The sequence below is a fragment of the Symphalangus syndactylus genome, chromosome 16, assembly GCF_028878055.3.
Source record: "Symphalangus syndactylus isolate Jambi chromosome 16, NHGRI_mSymSyn1-v2.1_pri, whole genome shotgun sequence".
Lineage (NCBI taxonomy): Eukaryota > Metazoa > Chordata > Mammalia > Primates > Hylobatidae > Symphalangus > Symphalangus syndactylus.
Window position 1 is genome coordinate 30,113,805 of NC_072438.2, and position 21,029 is coordinate 30,134,833.

A 21,029-nucleotide genomic window follows, 5' to 3' on the forward strand; every position below is an offset into this window, starting at 1 on the left:
CTTTGTTTATCCGATAACTCTGACGTTTTAAGTATTTACTTATTAGGAACCCAATATTGTCAAAATCTGTGAAAATGGAATTTCTATAATGAAAATGAAAACAAATGCTTAGCTAGCTTTCTTTGATTTCTCTAAACGAATGAATAATTCCAAAGTAATGTCCCAAGACTCTTTAGGGCTAAAGAGAGGAGAGAGAAGAAATTTACATCATTTTACATTGGACAAATTGAATCAGAAAAAAAAGGTTTTCTAAGAGCCATGTAGGCCAAGAATTAACAGTTCCTCAAAATATAATCAGACTCAGTCTTTAGAAAATGATAAAAATCAATGACATTATTATAACGTGTATGGACAATGAAAAAATGTTCTGCCAAACTCAGAAGAGAATAAGAAATTATATAGATCCTCAACAACAATGCTTCCTTGACTGATCAAATGATGCTTAATTATACGGTTTTATTTTGCTAACTGAGAAACATTCTTATTAGCTACTGAAGCCTCTATTTCAACCATCAGTTCTCTAGATCTTTTGCAATCAGTTCCTTTAATTTGTAAGAGTGATAAAATTTCTATCTTATTAATAGAAAATATATTTGAGCAAACAGTTTTATATGCCTTGGTTACCTCTGGGGGAATTGTTATAAGTTATCTTAAAATCTAATGGAGTGGAGGACATTACTCCCAGTAGTGAGGGAGTAACTAAGATAGACTTGTAGACCCATCATAAAGAACTAGAAAAATGGACTAACTGTTTTTGGAAATTGGAGCACATTCATCAAAGAACTACGATCCCTAAGATAAGATAAATAATCAAAATGGACAATACAAACACTCTGGCTTTCTTCCTGCTAGCACTTTACAATCCATGCTGGAAGAAAGAACCCAAGCAGAGTACAGGAGAGTTACTAAGTTTGCAAAGGGAAGACTGGAATTCAGGGACGCTCATGTGGTTGGAATTTGTAGGAAAGAACCAGAGATGAGGGGACTATGCGAGGCAAGAGCTCCATGTATCTGACAGGGATCTGCTCCAAACTATAACTGAATGCTAAGCTGTGCTTGCATGGGGTAAAATTTCACAATGTCAGGAAAGGACAATTAGAAACTATAAATGAGACAATTCTCAGAGTTCACAAAGGAATGAGAGACTTCTGAGTTTTAACAAACTATTGTTGGAGAGGCTGCATTGCCCACCTGCAACATTCCCTACCAAGAGTAGAGACTTGAGAGGTATCATTTCTAAATAGTAGGGGTAAACTAGCCTTGCAGTAAAGGTTATACTAGACATGCCCCTTAAAACAGGCCTCTAAAATATCAAGCAAATCTGCAAGTAATTTAACTCCCTTCCAGAAAAAATTCCAGTGCTCCTTAAGAAAACTCAACAACATAAAAGTCAACACTCAATAATAAGAATCAAAACATGCAGTATTAACTAAACTAATAATATAATAATAGACTGAGAAACTGCAAAATGGAACCCAGTATCCACGAAAAAAATAAGTCATTAAAAAATGTTTTAGGCCGGGCACTGTGGCTCACACCAGTAATCTCAGCACTTTGGGAGGCTAAGGCAGGTGGATCATCTGAGGTCAGGAGTTTGAGACCAGCCTGACCAACATGGTGAAACCCTGTCTCTACCAAAAATACAAAAATTAGCCAGATGTGGGGGTGTATGCCTGTAATCCCAGCTACTTGGGAGGCTGAGGCACAAGAATCACTTGAACCCGGGAGGCACAAGTTGCAGTGAGCCATGATTGCACCACTACACTCCAGCCTGGGTGACAGAGTGAGGTTGTCTGAATAAAAAAAGTTTTAAAACCTAGAAATGATGATCCTCTGGTAGTTCATGAGCATGGTGATTGGGTGTTTCACACACATGTGAGATGTGCCGTACTTGAAACTTGTTACCATGTCTGCACAATAAGCATCTGACCTGAAAAAAACAACAAAAAAAAAACAACTAGAAATGAATTTTATGATGAAATTATCAAACAAGGATTTGAAAGAGCTATTGTTAATATGATGAATATTTAATTTTAAATAAAAACACATAATACAAAATACAAGTAAGAAAATCAAGTCTTAAAGATGAAAAATACAATACTTAAGATAAAAATTATCCTGGATTGACTTAGTATAAATTAGATACTGCAGAAGATCAGTAAACTTGAAGATAGAGTAATAGAAACTACACAAACTAAGGCACAGAAAGAAAAATAGATGAAAGAAAAATAAACAGAGGCCAGGCATGATAGCTCTTGCCTATAATCCTAACACTTTGGGAGGCTGAGCCAGGCAGATTGCTTGAGCCCAGGAGTTTGAGACTAGCCTTAGCAACATGGTGAAACCCCATCTCTATTAGCCAGGTGAGGCGGCATGTGCCTATACTCAGCTACACAGGAGGCTGAGGTGGGAGGATCTCTTGAGCCCAGGTGGCAGAGGTTGCAGTGAACCAAGATCTCTCCACTGCACTCAAGCCTGGGTGACAAAGTGAGACTCTGTCTCAAAAAACAAAAGAAACAAACAGACAAAAAAAAACTTCAGTGGTTTTTGGACAACATTAGGCTTCACTTATATGAAAAAGAAAAATATTCAAAGGAATAAGGTTGTATATTTTATAAATGTGATGAAAACAACATACAAATCCCTCCCCCCAAAAAAAAACCATGAAGAAAAACACACCAAACACATTATAATAAAATTACTGAAGACCAAGAATAAAAAGAAAATTTTTAAAGTAATCAGAGAGGAAAAAAGAGACATCATATATAGCAGAAAAAAGTAGAGAATTATTAGTGTTCTCATCAGAAAAATGCAAGCCATAAGACAATGTAGCAAAATCATTTAAGTCCTGGGAAAAAAAGTTAAGCTAGAAATTTATATCAAATAAAAATGTCCTTCAAAACTAAAGACAAAATACTTTTTCAAAGAAATCAATAAAAGAACTAAATTCTAAGGGTTTTTGCTGGAACTATAAAAAATATTAAAAGGTTTTCAGGTTGGAGAAGAATACTAGATAGAAACCTGGATCTACAAAAAGGAATAAAGAGTGCTGAAAATGGTTAATATCTGGGTAAAATTTGAAACTTTTTCTTGTTTTTAAATTTGTTTAAAAGATATTTTGTTTTGTAAGGAAAAAATAACAGCAATTAACTGTGTGGTTTATAATATAGAGAGAAGTAAAGTATATCCAGAAATAGAACCAAATATAGAAGTGGGTAATGGAATAGAATATTGTTGCAAGGTTCCCTCATTGTCCATGAAGTAGTGTCATGTCATTAGAATGCCATGAGAAATTAGAGGGGGTAGCTGAGATGGCCAACTAAAAGCAGCTAGTGTGCACTGCTGTCATGGAGAGGAATGGAACCTCCTCAACACAAAGGAACCTCCCTAGTCTAGGGAAGCAGTGAGTAAATAGGCAACCGCAGGAACCCATGCTTCTCCCACAGATCTTTGCAACACTCAGGTGAGTAGATACCCTCATGAACCCATTCCACCAAGGCCTTCAGTCTGACACACAGACCTACATGGAATCCCAGCAGATCATGGAATCTCTGCCCAGTCACAAGCAGAGACCTGGGAGCCTCAGATACCTGGGCTTTCCGGGCTTCCTCGCAAAAGCAGCTGAAACTCTGGCAAAGCAGGAGGTCAGGCCTCCATACATACCACTAGAAAAGGGGCAGAATCCAGTGGGCTGAGAAGCAACAGTCTATGGGCCCTGCTTCCATGGCACCTCACAGAATAAGACCCACTGGCTTGGAACTCCATTCAGCCACTGGTAGCAGTGTTACACTTCTCTGAAAAAGAGCTCCCAGCAGCAAGGCCAGCCACTACCTTTGCTGTTTGGCTGACTTCGCCATTTTAGCCTTCAGGCTTTGGAGAGTCTGAGGTGACTGGGGCCTGAAGTGGGCCCCCAGCACAGCACAGTGGCTATATGCAAACGTGGCCAGACTGCTTTTTTTTAAAGCAAGTCTCCAGCCCTGTTCCTCTTCACTGGGCAGGACCTTCCAACTGGGGTCTCCAGCTACCCTCATCAGTGTTCTTCAGCAGACAGAGTTTTGAAACCTCCCTGGGACAGAGCTCCCAGAGGGAGGGGCAGGACACCATCTTTGCTGTTTCATAGTCTTTACTGTTGATAACTCCAGGTACTAGAAAATCCGAGGTGATCAGAGACTGGAGTAGACCCCCAGCATACTACAGTAGCTCCTCGGAAAAGTGACCAGACTGTTTATATAGATGCTTGTCCCCATAGCTCCTCACCGGGCAGGTCCTCGAAGCCTGGGCCTCCAACCACCCACTGCCAGGCTATTGAGCCAGTAGCAGCTATGCAACAACCTGGAGAGAGCTGCTGAGGGCAACTGAAAGCCTCTCTGCCCTCTGCAGTGGAACTGCATTTACTACCCTAGGACTAATGAAGAAGCAAAGACCCTAAGTGCCTTATGCATACCTTCAACAAGCTGCAGTTGACCCAAGGAGAGGAAACCAGTCCATCTCCCATGGGTTCTGCACACCCCCACCCTAGCTTGCTCATAATCAGACAAGGAACCCTTGGCTTGGGCCCACACACAGATCCTCTATCCTGGGATGATTGCACTGAGCAATTGTTGACCTGCATCTTTCTGGGGTGGAGCCCTCAGGAGACAAGCAAAAGACCCTTGGCCACAAGGACTACTAAGGTCCCTTCCCCTGTTGCCTCCAAGTAGGGGGAGAAACATAAACCCTGAGATGGACTTAGTGCTGTAGTGGGCAGTGCAGGAGTGACAAGCTGCAATCTGCAGCCAGCACTCAATGGGAGAGGAGCCCAAACTTTCAGAGCATTGAGAGGGAACCCAGTTGCAACTGTGAGGAAACATAGGGGAGACACACAACCAAACAAGGGTCTACCAAGTGACCAATAAGCCTAAGTACCATCTACTGGAATCACACCCCAAAGCTTCAACACCAAAATACCTTGCTAACATACCCCCTTGTGAGACTGAAGACAAGAAGTCTGCTTCAAATAAAGACTCTGCATAAAGCATGGTACTGAGAAAACATCCAGTAAAGAAGTTCATTGACTGTACTCAACCAATGCAAGAACTCTGATAACTCAAATGGCCAGAGTGTCATATGTCCTCCAGACAACCTTACTGGTTCTCCAACAAGAGTTCTTGACCAGGCTTAGCTGGCTGAAATGACAGAAACAGAATTCGGAATATGAATAGAAACGAAGATCATTGAGGTTCATGAGTATGGCAAAACTGAAATCAAGAAAACTAGGAATTGCAATAAACACTACCACAGCTGGAAGATGAAATAGCCAGTATGAAAAGGAACCTAATGAATCTGGCAAAGCTGAAAAACACAATACAAGAATTTCACAATGTAATCATAAGTACTAACAGTAGAATAGACCAAGGTGAGGAAAAAAAAATCTCAGAACTTAAAGCCTGGCTCTCCGAAATAAGACAGTAAAACAAAAATAAATAAAAAATAATGGAGAGGATTGAATAAAACCTCCAAGAATTATGGGACTATGTAAAGAGGCCAAATCTATGAGTCATTGACATAACTGAAAGGGGTAGGAAAAAAGCAAAAAACTTGGAAAACATATTTCAATATATTGTCCATGAACATATTCCCAACTTTGTCAGAGAGGCCAATAATCAAATTAAGAAAATACAGAGAACTCCTGCAAAGTTCTACACAAGAAGATAATCTTGAAGAAACATAATCATCAGATTTTCTAAGGTTGAAATGAAAGAAAGTATGTGAAAGGCAGCTAGAGATAAAGAGCAGGTCCCCTATAAAGGGAACCCCATCAGGCTAGCAGTGGACCTCTCAGCTGAAACTCTACAAGCCAGAGGAGATTGGAGAACTGTATTTCACATTCTTAAAGGAAAAAACTTCAACCGAGAATTTCATATCCAGCCAAACTAAGTTTCATAAGCAAAGGAGAAATAAGATCTTTTTCAGATAAGCAAATGTTGAGGGAGTTTATTACCACCAAATCTGCCTTACGAGAGATCTTGAAAGGAGGATGAAATATAGAAAGAAAAATCATGATCAGCTAATACAAAATTACACTTAAATGCAAAGACCAGTGACACTACAGAGCAACGACACAAACAAGCCAGCACAATAATTAGCTAACAAGACAATGACAGGATTAAATCCACACATATCAATACTAACCTTAAATGTAAGTGGGCTAAATACCCCATGAAAAAGGCACAGAGTGGCAGGTTGGAGTAAAAAATATGCAAGACCCAACGCTATGCTGTCTTCAAGAAACTCATGACACAAATATGTTCAAAATAAAGGGATGGAGGAAAATCTACCAAGCAAATGGAAAACAGAAAAAAGCAGGGGTTACCATCCTGATTTGTAACAAAACAGACTTTAAACCAACAAATATCAAAAAAGACAAGGGCATTAAGGGTATTACATAATGATAAAGAGTTCAATTCAACAAGACATAACTATCTGAAATATATATGCATCCAACATGGAAGCACCCAGATTCATAAAGCAAATTCTTTTTTTTTTTTTTTTTTTTTTTTTTTTTTTTTTTTGAGACGGAGTCTCGCTCTGTCGCCCAGGCTGGAGTGCAGTGGCGCAATCTCGGCTCACTGCAAGCTCCGCCTCCCAGGTTCACGCCATTCTCCTGCCTCAGCCTCTCCGAGTAGCTGGGACTACAGGCGCCCGCCACCGCGCCCGGCTAATTTTTTGTATTTTTAGTAGAGACGGGGTTTCACCGTGGTCTCGATCTCCTGACCTCGTGATCCGCCCACCTCGGCCTCCCAAAGTGCTGGGATTACAAGCGTGAGCCACCGCGCCCGGCCTCATAAAGCAAATTCTTAAGAGTCTTGCAAAGAGACATAGACTCCCACAAAATAATAATGGGAGGCTTCAATACTCCACTGACAGTATTAGACAGATCATCGAGGCATAAAATTAACAATACCAGTGATCATTAGAGAAATATGCAAATCAAAACCACAGTGAAATACCATCTTACACAAATGAATAACAAATGCTGGTGAGGTTGTGGAGAAAAGGGAACACTTACACACTGTTGATGGGAGTATAAATTATCCAACCATTGCAGAAAGCAGTTTGTCAATTCCTCAAAGTGCTAAAGGAGAACTACCATTTGACCAAGCAATCCCATCACTGGGTACATACACAGAGGAATACAAATCACTCTACCATAAAAACACATGCACTCAAATGTTCATTGCAGCACTATTCACAATAGCAAAGACATGAAATCAACCTAAATGCCCAACAATGACAGATCAGATAAAGCAACTGTGGTGCATATACACCAGGGAATACTATTCAGTCATTAAAAAAAAAACAAGATCTTGTCTTTTGTGCGAACATGGATGGAGCTGGAGGCTATCATCCTTAGCAAGCTAACACAGTAACAGAAAACCATATACCACATGTTCTCACTTATAAGTCAGAGCTAAATGATGAGAACTTGTGAACACAAAGAAGAGAACAACAGACACTAGGGTCTACTTGAGAGTGGAGGGTGGTAGAAGGGAGAGAAGCAGAAAAAATAACTAATGGGTACTAGTCTTAATACCTGGGTGATGAAATAGTCTGTAGAGCAAACCCCTGTGACATGAGTTTACCTATATAACAAATACTCTCAAACCTAAAATAAAAGTTAAAAAAAAAGGAAGAAATTAGATATGTATTTTGCAAACCCTGAGATATCCACTAGAAAAAGAAAAAAGATCAAACAGGCCAATAGTGAAGATAAAAGGAAATATTAAAAATATCCTATTAAAAAAAGAGCCAGGAATAATGGTAAGAAGGAACAAAGTAGAAATGGGACAACAGAAAACAAACAGTAAGATTTTAACCCAGCCATATTAATAATATTAAATTATAAACTACTCCAACAAAAGGCAGTGATTTTCAGACTGTATTTTTTATAAAGCAAGATTCAACTATATGTGATATATTTAAAGAATTCATTTTAGGCCAGGAGCGGTGGCTCACGCTTGTAATCCCAGCACTTTGGGAGGCCGAGGCGGGCGAATCACGAGGACAGGAGATCGAGACCACGGTGAAACCCCGTCTCTAAAAATACAAAAAAAATTAGCCGGGCGTGGTGGCGGGCGCCTGTAGTCCCAGCTACTCGGAGAGGCTGAGGCAGGAGAATGGCGTGAACCCGGGAGGCGGAGCTTGCAGTGAGCTGAGATCGCGCCACTGCACTCCAGCCTGGGCGACAGAACAAGACTCCGTCTCAAAAAAAAAAAAAATAAAAAGAACTCATTTTAAATACACAAAGACGGATTAAAATAAAAAGACGGAAAAAAGATATATGAAAAATTTAATAATAAGAAAACTGGGGCCAGGTGCAGTGGCTCACACCTGTAATCCCAGCTCCTTAGGAGGCCGAGGCGGGCAGATCACAAGGTCAGGAGATTGAGACCATCCTGGCCAACATTGTGAAACCGCGTCTCTACCAGAAATATAAAAATTAGCCGGACATGGTGGCATGCGCCTATAGTCTCAGCTACTTAGGAGGCTGAGGCAGGAGAATCACTTGAATCCGGGAGGCAGACACTGCAGTGAGCCGAGATCCTGCCACTGCACTCCAGCCTGGGTGACAGAGAGAACTCTGTCAAAAAAAAAAAAAAAAAAAGAAAGAAAAGAAAGGAAAACTGGAAAGGCTATATTAATAGAAGTCAAATAGACTTTGAGACAAGAAATATTACCAATAATGACGTCAAATATTTTTTAAAAATAAAATTATTAATTCATAACAGACCCAACAGTCCTAAGTTTGCATGAATCTAGTTGCAAGATTTCAAATACATTAATAAGGAAAACAACCTAACAGAAAGGAGAAGTAGACAGATAGAAAATTTTGGTTAAAGTTTTCTCTTAGCAACTGAGAGAAAAAGTAGACAGAAACCAACAAGGATACAGACATCTTGAACAACACTGAAAATCTAATCCAATTTACCTTTATAGAACACCACATCCAGCAACAGTATAATGCGCATTCTCTACCACGCTTATAAAATATTCAAGGTAGATCACATACTCAGCATAAAATAAGCTTCAAATTTGACAGGATTAAGGGCATACAAAGTATGTTCTCTAATGCAAAAGAAACTAAATTAGAATTTAATAACAATAGTCATATCTAGAAAATCTCCTAAGACACTTCTAGGCAATGCAAGGGTCAGACAAGAAATGACAAGGAAAATTAGAAAATATTTCAAAATGGCTGATAATTTTTTTAAATTTTAGGGATGAAGTTAACACAGAACTTCGAAGACAATGTACAGCTCTAAATGCTTATCCTACGTAAAAGGAAAGACCTAATATCCATGAACAAAGTTTCCACCTTAAGAATAGAAGGAGGAGGGGGACAAGATGGTTGACTGGATGCAGCCAAAAAGTTCCGCTCCCACCCAGAGGGTTCAGATTATTAAGTAAACCACCATAATTTGGGCAGATCTTCAGAAAGAAAACGCCAAAAGTGGGTGGAAAGGCAAGACTAAAGCCAAGGCTGAAGAGGGAGGTTGCGGGGAACCCTGCACAGGATACCTTAACCCAGGGACTGGTTCCTGACTTTGTCAACTGGGAAAGGGGTGAGTGAGGGAATTGAGGAATGGCTCACTCTCAGAATGGACCTCTGGGATCCCAGCTACAGGGCACCTCATGTCTCCATGGATGCATGAACTGGCAGGGGATGTCCTCGGGGAGCAAGCAAAGACAGGCAGGCCTTCACATAGCACAAAGTATAGGAGCTTTTGTGTGCTGGACAGTTCTGGGGAATGTGGCCATAGACACTCATCCCCCAGGGCTCTCCATACGCCTCCAGGAGGCACGGGCCCCAGCTGACCTTCCAGCCAGGAGAGAGTGGGCAGCTTCCCCATGGGACTGAAGTATGTCTGCTCTACAGGCCCTCCGGAGCTTGCTGGCCCCTCCCAGGGTCCATACCAAGCTGTCCTGCATAAGCTGGTGCACAGCACAGCCCCTGCAGCCCAGCACTGCTGCACCTGACACTTTCCTGGTAACCCAGGAATACATCAGATCCAGAATCCCAACCCGAGCTGCAGGACATTCCAGTGCCCCAGGGCTGCAACATGCAGCTCGGGAGTATGGAGCTGAGATTTGTGGCCGGCCCTCAAGCAGAGAAGCAGCCCTCACCATCAGAGCAGTGACGGGGTGAGAAGCATGTGTTCCTAGGCCGGGGCAGTAGTGGTGCATGCCATCCTCTGCAGGGCCAGTCCAGAAAGATGTGGAATATATCCCTGCCAGCCTCTGCCTGAGGGGACACTGCAGCCTGGAACACCTAAGAAAAGAAATGCAGGCGCAGCACCATTGATCAGTGGGGACTTCCCCAAAGCCCAGAGAGGATCTGGTGAGGAGGCCATCTCTCTCCTCTGCCTACCACAGAGCAGGACTGAAAACAAGAGGAAGTACAAAAGCTACATGGCTGGGTATTAACCTAGCTGCCAGCCATTGCTCTTAAGCGCCATCTACTGGGTAACAGCCTAAACTATAATACCAAAAATTATGCCTATGAAACCAAGCTCACGAATTCACCCACGCAGGTGGCTGGCAAGATGGCCGAACAGAAACAGCTCTAATCTGCAGCTCCCAGCGAGATCAATGCAGAAGGTGGGAGATTTCTGCATTTCCAACTGAGGTACCCAGCTCATCTCATTGGGACTGGTTAGACAGTGGATGCAGCCCACAGAGGGCGAGCCGAAGCAGGGTGAGGGCTTCCCTCACTCAGGAAGTGCAAGGGGTTGGGGAACTCCCTCCCGTAGCTGAGGGAAGCTGTGAGGGACTGTGCTAGGAGGAACAGTGCATTCCAGCCCAGATACTATGCTTTCATCATAGTCTTCGCAACCCACAGACCAGGAGATTCCCTCAGGTGCATACACCGCCAGGGCCCTGGGTTTCAAGCACAAAACTGGGAAGCCATTTGGGCAGACACTGAGCTAGAAGTTTCCCCCTAACAGTGCAAACAAAGCTGCCCGGAAGCTCGAACTGGGCAGAGCTCACCACAGCTCGGCAAAGCCGCTTTAGCCAACTGCCTCTCTAGATTCCTCCTCTCTGGGCAGGGCATCTCTGAAAGAAAGGAATTAGCCCCAGTCAGGGGCTTATAGATAAAACTCCCATCTCCCTAGGACAGAGTACCTGGGGGAAGGGGCAGCTGTGGGTGCAGCTTCAGCAGACTTAAACTTTCCTGCCTGCTGACTCTGAATAGAGCAGTAGATCTCCCAGCACAACGCTGGAGCTCTGCTAAGGGATAGACTGCCTCCTCAAGTGGGTCCCTGACCCCCATGCCTCCTGACTGGGAGACACTTCCCAGCAGGGGTCAACAGACACCTCATATAGGAGAGCTCTGGCTGGCATCTGGCAGGTGCCCCTCTGGGAGGAAGCTTCCAGAGGAAGGAACAGGCAGCAATCTTTGCTGTTCTGCAGCCTCCGCTGGTGATACCCAGGTGAAAAGGGTCTGGAGTGGACCTCCAGCAAACTCCAGGAGACCTGCAGAAGAGAGGCCTAATTAGAAGGAAAATTAATAAACAGAAAGGAATAGCATCAACATCAACAAAAAGGACGTCCGCACAAAAACCTCATCTGAAAGTCACCAACATCAAAGACCAAAGGTAGATAAATCCACGAAGATGAGGAAAAACCAGCACAAAAAGGCTGAAAATTCCAAAAACCAGAATGCCTCTTCTCCTCCAAAGGATCACAACTCCTCGCCAGCAAGGAAACAAAACTGGATGGAGAATGAGTTTGACGAATTGACAAAAGTAGGCTTCAGAAGGTGGGCAATAACAAATTCCTCCGAGCTAAAGGAGCATGTTCTAAACCAATGCAAGAAAACTAAGAACCTTGAAAAAATGTTAGAAGAATTGCTAACTAGAATAACCAGTTTAGAGAAGAACATAAATGACCTGATGGAACTGAAAAACACAGCACAAGAGCTTCGTGAAGCATACACAAAGTATCAATAGCTGAATCGAACAAGCAGAAAAAAAAAAAAATATATATATATATATATATATCAGAGATTGAAGATCAACTTAATGAAATAAAGTGTGAACACAAGATTAGAGAAAAAAGAATGAAAAGGAATGAACAAAGCATCCAAGAAATATGGGACTCTGTGAAAAGACCAAACCTGTGTTTGATTGGTATACCAGAAAGTGACAGGGAGAATGGAACCAAGTTGGAAAACACTCTTCAGGATATTATCCAGGAGAACTTCCCCAATCTAGCAAGCCAGGCCAACATTCAAATTCAGAAAATACAGAGAACACCACAAAGATACTCCTTGAGAGGAGCAAAAACTAAAGAGTTTCTACACAGTGAAAGAAACCACCTGTGGAGGAAGTAGACAACCTACAAATTATGAGAAAACATTCACAAACTATGCATCTGACAAAGCTCTATCCAGAATCTGTAAGGAACTTAAATCAACAAGCAAAAAACAAATAACCCCATTAAAAAATGGGCAAATAACATGAACTGACACTTCTCAAAAGAAGAGATATGCAAGCAGCCAACAAACATATGAAAAATGCTCACCATCACTAATCAGAGAAATGCAAATCAAAACCACTATCAGATACCTCCTCACATCAGCCAGAATGGCTGTTATTTAAAAATAAATAAATAAAAAAAAAAAAACAGATGCTGAGGCTGATAAGAAAAGAGAATGTTTATACACTGTTGGTGAAAATGCAAATGAGTTCAGCCACTGTGGAAAGCAGTTTGGAGATTTCTCAAAGAATTTAAAATAGAGCTGCCATTCGACCTAGCAATCTCATTACTGGGAATATACCCAAAAGAACTTAGATCATTATACCAAAAAGACACATGCATTCACATGTTCATCGCCGTGCTATTCACTACAGAAAAAAAACATGGAACAGACCTAGGTGCCCATCAATGGTGGATTGTATTAAGAAAATGTGGAACATATATACCATGAAATACTACACAGCCATAAAAAAGAATGAAATCATGTCCATTGCAGCAACATGGATGGAGCTGGAGGGCATAATCCTAAAGGAATTAATGCAGGAACAGGAAACCAAATGCATGTTCTCGATTATTGGGAGCTAAACATTGATTTTCCAAGGACATAAACATGAGAGCAATAGACATTACAGATTACTAGAGTAGAGAGGGAGGGAGGATGGCTGTGGGTTGAAAAACTACTTATTTGGTATTATGTTCACTATCTGGGTGTAATATATGCATGTAACAATCCTTCACATGTACTTCCTGTATCAAAGCTGAAATTTTAAAAAAATCTATTATATATACATAAATACACACACATTAAAAAAAGAATAAAATGAAATGGCTTCAACTTGATAAAGAGCATCTAAAAAGAACAATTTAAAACTGTCATTTTTTGTAGGCAACATGATCATGTACATAGAAAAGAATGTACAAGAAATTTATGATAATAGTTAAGTAAATTTGCAGGGCAATCAATATTTATATAAACCTATTGTTTTCCTGTATTTTATCCTGTTGCTTTTCTTTTCTTGTTAATCCTTTTCTACTTTCTGCCACTTCCAGTTCCCAACTGTTAATTTGTTATCCAGCCTCCTCATGCACCATATTGAAAACAGAGCCTTCAGTTAATCATAACTCAGAAACCCATAGCAAATTGTAAAAATGGCCACATCATAAAGTCTTCTCATCCTGTATGCACACTCATTTATGACTTTACAGTTCTTCCCATCAAGAGATGAAGTCTATTCTTTACTCCTTGAATTTGGGCTTAGCTATGTGACTTACTTTAGTGGATGGGACATTAGCAATGTGTCAGGAGCAAATGCTCGAAAAGTGCTTGTGCATTGGAGTTTACTCTCTGGATGGTCTTTGGAAGCCTGGGACTACCATAGGAAAAAATTCAAAACCAGCCTGCTGATAAGAGAACACATGGAGCAAAGATAGCATCTCAGCTGAAGCTCTCCTAGACCCTCCAGCCACAACCAAGAAATAAGCCAGTTAACCCTAGACATCAGCCACGCCATCTCAGACCAGAAGATATGTCCACCTGATTAACAGAACAGCGAGAAATTCTTATTTTAAGCCACTAAATCTTGGTAGGGGTTAGCACACAGTAATAGCTAACTGATACATGTTCCTTCTACTTTCATTTCAGTACTAAGAGCAATTCACATGCACATAACTCACTTCAAAGTCCCATGGACCCAGCAGATTTGGGAAGTTAGATGCTAATAAATAGTAATGATGTTTGTCCCAATAGTTAAGTTGTAAGTCATCTTTATTTTTTAAAGATATCGATGGATAAAATTAGAAGTGAAAATCACATTATGTCTAATTTAAAATGGCCTTTACAAGAATAAAGGAAAGAAAGAAAGAATAAAGAAAAAGAGGAAGGGAGGGAGGAAATAGAGAAAGTAGGACACAATGTTGATAATATAGAATATTAATAGATGGTGTATTTGTCTGTTCAGGCTGCCATAACAAAATACCATAGACTGGGTGGCTTAAGCAACAAAAATTTATTTTCTCACAGTTCTGGGGGCTGGAAGTATGAGATCAGGGTGCTAGAATGGGTAGGTCTGGTGAGGGCACCTTGCAGATAGGTGGCCAACTTGTGTATGCTCACAAAGCTTTTCCTCTTCTGTGCAAATTGGAGAGACAGAAATCTCAGTCTCTCCCTTTCTCTCTCTCTCCTCTCTGTCTCTCTCTCTCTCTTTTTCTTATAAGGCCACAAGTCGTATTGGATTAGGGCCCTACCCTAATGAACCCATCATCTTTACCTCCTAAAAGCCCTAGCTCCAAAAACATCACATAGTGGGTTATGACTTCAACATATGAGTCTGGGGGAGACACAATTAAGTCCATAGTAGAAGAAAATTCATTATCCTAGTCTAATTTTTTAGATAAACATTGATAGAATTTAAAAGCATACCTATATTTTGTCTTCTACTCTCGTTTATGCAGTAAGAGACAAAAATTCTCCCTAGAAGAAAATTCTGGAAAGCTCCATGATCCCTTTATGCCATTAAAAATTCTTGATTAAGTAATTAGAAAGTCCAGTTCAAGATAATAAAGCTGTAAGTTTGCTTTAATATCAAGTCTTCTCCTATCTTCCAGATTGTTGGAACTGCTATGATTCAAAGCCTGGAATATAAATGAGGTGATAATCAGTTTCTCCATTTCTATACCTTATCTTCCATATCAATCTAAAGGTGGCTTTATCCTCTATCAGGACTTACATGTTGGAAAAATGAGTGGAGGTGTCATTAAGTTGGCCTTGAGCTTTCTGGGACCCACTCTGCTCCATTTCCCTTGACACAGACAAGGCCATTGTTGACCTTCATCTCTGAGTTCTGCCAACAAAGCATCAGCCTATGTATTCTTTCTTTGTTATTTCAGTAACAAATTATCATATCAGACATTTATTATTATAGTTCTGGAAGTCAGATATATGAAATCAGTTACCTACTTCAGAAGGCTCTGGTGAAATGGAGACAGCCTGTTTCCTACCTTTTCCAGCTTCTAGACTGTCTGCATTCCTTGGTTCCTGCCACGTCACTCTGACCACTGCTTCTATCGTCACATCTCCTTCTCTGACTCTGACCCTCCTCCCTCCCTTTCAAAAGGACCCTGGCAATTATATTAGGCCCACCTGGATTATCCAGGATAATCTCCCCATATCGAGGTCCTTAACTGAATCACATTTGCAAAGTCTCATTTGCCACGTGAGGTAACATATTCACTGATTCTGTGGATTAAGATGTAGGTATCTTTGGGGGACTGGCATTATGCCCACCACATCCTGTCTCTCTGTACATTTCTTGGGAGTAGGTAAGTTATTACTTATTAAGTTATATATTACTTATTATGTCTCAATTTCAAAAAAAAAGAAGAAAAACACAGCAGCCTTTCTAGGTCTTCTCATGGAAATCCCTCCCCCTAGGTTGGAGGCCCAGAAGGCAGCACTCCCCTCTCCTTCTCCAAATATGGCAATAGCTTCTGCAAAGATCTGTCTTCCCCAGTCCCCTTCTCAAAAGTCTGTGTGACCTCTTCTTTTATCCTTAGCATGTCAGATGTATCTAGTATTTTGGAACAGTTCCCTTTACATTTTTTTTTCATAAAATTTGCATGTGATGCTTTCACACCATTTGGTGCCCTGATATTCACTGAATTGATACCTCAGTTGACACTGAAGCAGGGAGAGTTGCATTCCAACATTCTGCCCGTAACTATTTCCCTAAAGTAGAAATATGAAATTATAAATGGTTCTTCATGAATTGCTAAATTCTTAAAGCATGTCTTCTATGTCATGACAGAATGTATCCGATGAGTCAAAAGGAATTTCAATATTCAAAGGTGACTATTAAATGAGTAACATTCTATAGAACAAAAAACTATTTTTAGAAGAATATTTTTGCTTCTGAATAGCTTTTCAGTCACAGTTACACTGCTCCTTCTTGAATTAAGAACTATCGCTCAACCAATCTCCTGTTCATATGAAAGAGAATAATTTTAGCTAGAGAGCAAACCTCACCTGCAAAATGTTAAATGCAGATATGTGAGATTGACATACTCTATTTTGCTGAAAGAAATGCATTTTTTCATTCTTAAATGTCTCTCTACTAGTATAATGGATGGTTAAAATAACTTTTAAAATCTATAAATTTATGATGAAATAAATTGTATTCACATTTTTATTCCAATGGCAAGAATGAATTAGAGTGTTTATCTAAAATATAGAATTACGGCATTTCATGATCAGATCTGGAGTATTTCTTCCATCAAACATTGAAATTAAACATCTCTGAGAACATGCAAAAAATGAAATGGAGGCTCTCTTGGTGTATTAGTTTAAATTCTTTTTGGATGCAAGTAACAGAAATCAACTCTAGCTTCCACAACAAAACAGAAAAAGGCGGAGTGGGAGGAAGGGATTCAATGAGACAATGTTAAACCTAAGCACTAAAAGACCTTGGGACTTTTTTGTCTCTTTACCCTCTGTTTTTCTCTATCATCCTCTCTGGCTGCAGTGTTATGTAGGAGAATTTATCACTGCCAAACCTTTCCAAGTCTCACATGCAATGACACACATAGGCTCAAAATAAGGGGAGGGAGAAAAATCTACGAATCAAATGGAAAGCAGAAAAAAGCAGGAGTTCTATTTTAGTTTCTGACAAAACAGGCTTTAAACCAACAAAGATCAAAAAAGACTGCCATTACATAATGGTAAATGGTTTAATTCACCAAGAAGAATTAAAATTACTAAAGAATTAAAATTTCTAAATTACCAATTCAGCCAATAGAAAAAAACAACTTTTTCTTAGTTCAAGTTCCCAGGGAAGAGACTACCTACCCTGGTTGGAGTCAGGTACCCATTCCTGGACAGCTGACCATGGATGGCCAAGTGATCACACTGCATGATGGTTACTCCTGCTGTATCCATGCTGTATCCTGCTGTAAGATGAAAGGGTACAAGAGAGACAATATAGCAGGCCATTCCAAAAAAGTGTTTGGATAGACCAGTGCTGAATACCTAAGAGGCTGTTCACATCTGGGCACATAAATACCATAGAGGTCATTGAAAGTGTCTATTTTCAGGGTTGTATTATGTTTGCTTCTTCTATGTCCAAAAGTGGCACCTAGAAAGGTCACTTTTTATATTATCATATCTGGTTGTAAAAACCAGAAAATGCAGGCAGTACGAGGTTCACCACCAAATCCAAGTGGTCGTAAACTTACAGAAGAGACAAACCAGAGCCCGAGTCATGATTTATAAACTACCCAGGGCTCTACCCCTAAACCTGGGTTAATTTTCTCCTGTGGATGTGGCCATTTGAGGGACTCAGCTTTATTTACTCATCTCAGCTGCAACTCTTTGCTTCTGGATGCATCCTTTGGCCTGTCCTGTATGGTCATTAAGAGATAAGGCCTTTAGTTCACAAAAACCCTCCAGGTTACCATGGTGCCAACTTATCAGTTTAAACCTGAAGTCAATAAAGTGTATGGAAATCTCATATAAACACCACTTATTAAATATGGTTTGCATTTAATGTCAGGAACTTTAAATTGTAATAAAGTCTCAAATCATTTTACCCTTTTATCCTGTTTTTACTTGTTGGTTATAATCATTCTAAAGATACAGGGTTTTCTTTGGCTTTTCATGAAGCTAAACTATTTCAGGGATTGCTCTGTGAGGAGATAATCTAAATCTCATGTGTTCAGGAACATGGTTAGGACTGTTCTATAGTAAGATATTCCCCTAGGATTTTTGCCTACACTGAGACAAATGTACATTATAATGTATACTCAAATGAGAGCACATTCAAGAATCTTCACCAAATGGGATTCACTTCCAAAATCACTAATGTCATGAAATAAGAAGAAAAAAACTACCAGAATGAGGAGTTATAACATATAAGCAAAAGCCAGCATGGTGGCTCATGACTGTAGTCCCAGAATTTTGGGAGTCCAAGGCAGGACGATTACTAGAGGCATGGAGTTCGAGACCAACCTAGGCAACATAGCAAGACCCTATCTCTACAAAAAAATTTAAACATTACCCCCAGGGGCAGTAGCATATGCCTGTAGTCCCAGCTACTCAGGAGGCTAAGGTGGGAGGGTCACTTCAGCCCAGGATGTTGAGGCTGCAGTGAGTTGTGATCACACCACTGCACTCCAGCCTGGGTGACAGAGCAAGACCCTGTCTCAAAAAATAATATGTGCAAATATATATGTATATACACACACACACACTATATATATCAATCACTATATATATCAATCACTATATATATATATCACTATATATATCACTATATATATCACTATATATAATCACTATATATATATATGGTAAGGGAATCTTTGGAAGATGAGTAAAAACAGAAATTATCAACAAATTTAAAAAATAGTTTCTCACTGAACTTTAAGGTAAACAGAAGTAGTCTAAACAATGTTCAGAGGGCAACATATAGCTTTAGATATATATATATTTGAAAAGAAAAATAATATATATCCAAAGGAAAATAATTAAAAACCCACTTTAAGAAGTTAGAAAAAAACAAAAATTTAAACTCCAAAAACATGGAAAGAAGGAAATAAAAGCAAAAGGCAGTAATAGTAGAAAGCAAGCATTCCATAAAGGCCATCAACAATGCCAGGATTGCTTTTCTAAAATGGTTAATAAAAGTAACGATTCCTTAACAATACTGAATTTTTTAAATGAAGAACAGAACAAAACAGCATTATCAGGGATGAAAAAAGTGACATTGCCACACACTTTTAAAAGAAAGAAGATTACAAATAATTTTACAACAATAAATTAACTTGGATAAAACATATTTCTTAAGAAAATAATATAACTTTCCATGACTGAACAACAAAATATAGAAAATATTTAATAGCTCAGTATCTATGAGGAAATTGAGGCTTTAAGTGAAAAGTAGCCATGAAAGAAAACTTGAGGCCCAGATGACTTCACTTAAAACTTTTCCAAATACTTATGGAATAAATAATAGCAATCTTACAAACACTCCTCCTGAGAATAGAGAATGACTAAAGCATCACAATTTATTTAATGGAGCCAGTATATTAATTGACCTAAAACCTAATAAGGAATTAAAAGAAAATTATAGACCAACTTCTTCCATAAATGTAAATAAAAAATTTTAAAAATACACAAGCAAATCAAATCCAGTGATATATAGGAAGGATAATATTTTATGATCAAACTGTTTATTCCAGGAATGCAAGGTTAAACATTCAACTTTCACTCAATGTGCTTGACAACAGTAACAGTAAAATAGGAAAAAAAAAATTTTAATAAATACAGAAAAGGCACTTAATAAAATCTAAATTCCATTTATAGTAAAAACTAAGCAAACTAAGGATAAGAAAATTTTTCTAATATCATAAAAGGTATCTATAAAACACCTAACTCTAAAATATTAAAAGGAGAAATAAAGGATGACTATTGATGCAAAAATCTTGATCAAAATACCAATTAAAGCATATTGAATTGATTTGACACCACAAACAACTGAGATTTATTCCTGTAATACAAGGATGGTTCAACATATGCAAATTAATGTCATAATAACAGAATGAAAGAAAATAATGTTGTCATCTCAATTGATACAAAAAGGTATTTAACAAAATTCAGCACTTTTTCATGTTATATACTGTCAACACACTAAGAACAGAAGGAAAGTATCTCAACATCATAAAGACCATATATGAAAAGCCCACAGCTAACATCATAGCGAATTGTAAAAAATTAAAAACTTTTCCTCTAAGATCAGGAACAAGACAAATATTCTTGCTTTTACCACTTCTATTCAACATAATACTGGCAGTCCTAGCCAGAGCAATTAGGCATGAAATAAAAGGTATACAAATTGGAAAGGAAGTAAAATTACCTCTATTTAAAGAGGACATGATTGTACATGGGGAAAACTCTAAATGAAATCGGCAAAGCTGCAAGGTACAAAATCAACATGCAAAAGCCAGTTGCATTTCTATATGCTAACAACGAATAATCTGAGGAGAAAATTAAGAAAGCAATCCCATTTATACTAACATCAAGAAGAATAAAATACTTAGAAATAAATTTAACCAAGGAAGTGAAAGATTTGTACACTGAAAACTATAACACATTGATGAAAGAAACTAAAGATGACACAGATAAAAATGGAAAGACATCCCTGTTAATGGATTGGAAGACTTAACATTGTTAAGATGTCACTGTTACAGAAAGTGATCTCTAGACTAAGTGTAACTCATACCAAAATCCCAGCAGCATGTTTTATAAAAAAGAGAAAAACCCTTCCTAAAATTCATATGGAATCTCAAGAGACTCCAAATAGCCAAAGCGATTGTTATTTGCTGAACTGTGACCACCCACAATTTGTATATTAAAGCCCTAAATCTCAGTACCTCAGAATGTGACTGTATTTGGAGATAGAAACTTTAAAGTGTGATTAAGTTAAAATGATGCCTTTAGTGTGGGCTCTAATACAATCGGA

At 39.2% G+C, this 21,029-nt stretch overlaps 1 non-coding gene across 1 annotated transcript; it reads left to right on the forward strand.

Annotated features, from left to right (window-relative positions):
- Window positions 1–1,828: 1,828 nt before the first annotated feature.
- Window positions 1,829–1,931, forward strand: LOC129465098 (small nucleolar RNA U13). Its single transcript, XR_008651875.1, has one exon. It is a non-coding gene; the product is annotated as a small nucleolar RNA U13 (small nucleolar RNA).
- Window positions 1,932–21,029: the final 19,098 nt, after the last annotated feature.